Below are 3,879 nucleotides of genomic sequence, written 5' to 3'. Positions count from 1 at the left end.
TGAAGCTCAGGCTGGCAGCCGGCTTATACCTCTGAAATGCTGGGATTCCAGATGTAAACCACTACGAGCAGCCAGCGTCCACGTGCCTTTTAAGCAAGCGTCTAGTGGACATTGGTGTCTCAGGCCCTGGGGACCACCCTTGGAGAGCAACAGGTATCTAGCTATGCTCAGCTATTGGCATCCACATTGAATCCAAAGCTGTGACTCACAGGAGGAGCCTGAGCAGAGTAAGGCTCGTGGAAGGGCTTGGAATGTGAGGTTCAGAGGGGCCATGCTGAAAGAGCAGGTTCACAGAGCCAGTTGGGAGGCAAGGAGCTCAAACGTCGTCTTTTTCCTGATCCAGGCCGGGGCCCAGACATAAAGGTCTGGAAGGCAGGCAGCCCCGGGGAAGTCTGGAGCCATTCTGGGATTGGGCCGGAGCCCAGTGCACCTGACCCTGGGGCTGGGAACAATGGCCAGGCCGGTGCAGCCTGGCTGGCTGCCTCAGGACATGCCAGGTCTGTCTTCCCAAGCTCTCTCCAGCTCTCTCTCCAGCTCTCTCCCCGGCCCCCATCCCCAGCCACTGGCCCCTGGACAACCACATTCCTTTAGTGGCTGTGAGCACACATTCTCACAGTGAGGCGGCTTACAGGGAACAGTGGGGTGGTGTTCAAGAACAGGAAAGCTCCATGAGGCTCCTTGGGGCCCTGGACTCCCTTGCAGGGACTGGAGGGCACTTGAGAGTACTGAGTCTCCCTGGGCCTTGTTTCTTATGTTATGGGCTGGGGCGCCTCCCCTATGTGGCCCATGAATGGCACGATGCATGCCAGGCACATGAAAGTGCAGCTCCCGTTCTCACGGCGGCTTTGACCCAGTGTCGGGTAGGCGCTCCCTCGCCCCGAGTCTGTTCCCTTTGCCTAGTAGAGCTGCTGTAGGGGGTGTGAGGACTCGTTATCTCCCGGGACCTCTCTGCCTAGCCCCTCTCCCACCATCCAAAGCAGAAGCAGGAGGGTGCTGTGACTCCAGCCCCACAGACTTCCCTGCCCCCTTTGCTAGGTGGACAGTGTCTTGCTATGGGGCCCAGACTGGCCTCAAAACCTCTCATCCTCCTGCTTCCTCCTGCTTGAACTTCCCAGGTGCTGGACTATTAGGGAGCACAACCAGGCCCAGCTTTCCACCTCCCGGGCTGAGGGGTGGGACTGCCACAGCTGGTCAGTGGCTTCTCTCCCTCCCAGGACCTTGGGGTTCCGCCATCCTGAACAACTGACACTGACTGTGTCTGCTACCCCATATCCCCCCCCGCCCCAGACAGCATCTCACATAGCTCAGGTTAACCTCAAATTTGAGATGTGGCTAAGGAGCGCTTACAACAAACAAACAGGCAGCGTGTTCCTTTCATAAAAAGTTAACCAGTCAATTCTTTTTCCAGTGATTTATCCAGTTTTGTTAGTATGAATGTTTTACTGACACGTGTGTCCAGTGCTGGTGGAGATCAGAATTGGGCATCGGAGCCCCTGGAACTAGAGTTAGGATGGTTGTGAGCCGCCATGCAGATGCTGGTCATTGACCGGAGTCCTCTGCAAGAGCAACACATGCTATAAACCATGGAACCATCCCTTCAGCCTGTGATTGATTGATTGATTGATTGATTGATTGATTGATTGAGACAGGGTCTCACAAGCTTGCTAGTCAGTCCCGGCTGGCTTGGAACTCATATGTAGATCAAGATGGCTTCAAACTCACAGAGATGTGCCTGCCTCTGACTCCCCAGGGCTGTACCACCACACCTGGCCTATAAAATTTTCAAAATTGTTTTTATTATTATTATTTTAAGACAAGGTCTCACTATGTAGCTCTGGCTGTCCTGGAATGCACTATGTAGACCAGGCTGGCCTTGAACTCACAGTGATTAACCTGCCTCTGTCTCCTGAGTACTAGGATTAAAGACATGCACCACTACATTTTCTCTCTCTCGCTCTCTCTCTCTCATGTGTGTGTGTGTGTGTGTGTGTGTGTGTGCATGTATAGTGTGCCACAATACGCACATGGAGGTCAGAGAAGAGCTTATGGGAATCGGTTCTCTTCTACCTTGTGGGTCTCAGGGATCAAACTGAGGCATCAGGCTTGCTGGTGAACTTCCTTGCACAACAGGCTGTGGCCACCACGCACAACGTCAAGGTCTCTCAGTCTCTTTGAGCTGGGTCAAGGCTCCGTCTTGGGGTCAAATTCAGTCTGGGGCATGGGTGAGCATCAGGGTTTTGTCTGACATTGGGATTAAAGCCATTCCGTTGGGTTCTGGGCTCAACCCACATTTTCTGGGAGTAGAGTCAGCCTTCAGTCCAGGGTTGGGCTCGAGAATCAAGCAGGGCAAGAGCTAGGCTTTGAGGACAGAGTTAGAAGTCTGGGGTTGGCACTGGGGCTGAGATTAGATTGGAGTTCAGTGTGGGGCCAAAGCCAGAGTTAAGCTTCGGGACGGGGCTTTGCAGACGCCGCTGTCCCCTGTTGCCTTTTGCTGCAGCCATGGACAACCCCACCGTGTTCTTTGACATCGGCCGATGGCCAGTCCTTGGGTCGAGTCTCCTTCGAGCTGTTTGCAGAGAATGTTCCAAAGACAGCAGAAAACTTTCACGCTCTGAGCACCGGAGAGAAAGGGTTTGGATGTAAGGGTTCCTCCTTTCACAGCATTATTCCAGGACTCGTGTGCCAGGGTGGTGACTTCACACACATTAATGGCGCTGGCGGCAGGTCCGTCTACGGGGAGAAATCTGAGGATGAGAACTTCATCCCGAAGCATACAGGTCCTGGCATCTTATCCATGGCAAATGCTGGACCAAAACACAAACGGTTCCCTTTTTTTTTTATCTGCACTGCCAAGACGGAGTGGCTGGGTGCAAGCATGTGGTCTTTGGGAAGGGGAAAGAAGGCATGAACATCGTGGAAGCCATGGGGCATTTTGGGTCCAGGAATGGCAAGACCAGCAAGAAGATCACAATTTCCGACTGTGGACAACTCTAATGCTTCTGGCTTGCGGACACCTTACCCACAGACTGTTCCTCCTGCAGCTCAGGGAGGCACCCTGTCCCATTTGCTCGGGGTACCCTGTGATCTCTGCCCTCACCGAAGTTCTTCGGGTTCCACATTCTCCTCACTCCCCTCCAAGTCTAGCTGGATTGCAGAGTTAAGTCTATGATTATGAATAAAAAGTAAGTAAGAAAAAAAGTTTTGGAAATGTAACTGGTTTTAGGATAAATTGGAATCAGAATTCAGCCCAGGGTGAATGTTGGCCTTTTGTCTGAGGTCAAGCTCAGGCTAAGTTTGTTCAAGGTCAGACAGTCTACGTCAAGGCAGACTCAGGCGGGGTCAAGGTCAGATCCAGGCTGGAATCAAGGTGAGAAGCCTGAGCTCAGTGCCCACGGCTAGTGCTCAGTCGTGGGTGGGTTAGGTGTGGTGGGAGGGGCGGTAGTCTCAGACTGTTCTGACAGGCGCTAAGTGTGAGGAGCTGAAGGCGTTCCTGCGGTTTCCCACACACCTGCGCCCGGCTCTCATCCCACAGCCCGCTGTCCCCTGACTTCTGAAGCTGGGTTTAGGGGCTAAAGAAGTGGACCAGATTTCTTCTTGGCAATCTCTCCAGGCTTCACTTTCCCCACCTGAGGATCTCGGGGCTTGGGGCTGTGCCTTAGAGACCTGGAATAGTTGCTTGATCAGCTTGAAGATGAGGGGGCTGGGACGTGGCTCAGTTGGCACAGTCTTGTGGGGCGTACAGTTCTGTCCCTCATACTGTATAAACTGGACGTGGTAACAGGCACCTGTAACCCTATGCTCAGGAGTCAGGAGAATGAGAAATCCAAGTTTATCCTCGGCCAGCCTAGGCTACAGGAGACCCTGTCTCAAAAACTAAAC

The 3,879-nt window shown here is 53.3% G+C and overlaps 1 pseudogene; it reads left to right on the top strand.

Moving 5' to 3' along the window:
* Positions 1 to 2,496: 2,496 nt before the first annotated feature.
* Positions 2,497 to 2,994, top strand: LOC129676116 (peptidyl-prolyl cis-trans isomerase A-like; annotated as a pseudogene).
* The last annotated feature ends 885 nt before the right edge of the window (positions 2,995 to 3,879 follow it).

Source organism: Psammomys obesus, unplaced genomic scaffold, assembly GCF_907164565.1.
Source record: "Psammomys obesus unplaced genomic scaffold, mPsaObe1.curated_primary_1811, whole genome shotgun sequence".
Taxonomy (NCBI): Eukaryota; Metazoa; Chordata; class Mammalia; order Rodentia; family Muridae; genus Psammomys; species Psammomys obesus.
Note: the sequence above shows the minus strand (reverse complement) of the source record. Positions and strands in the feature narration are given on the sequence as shown.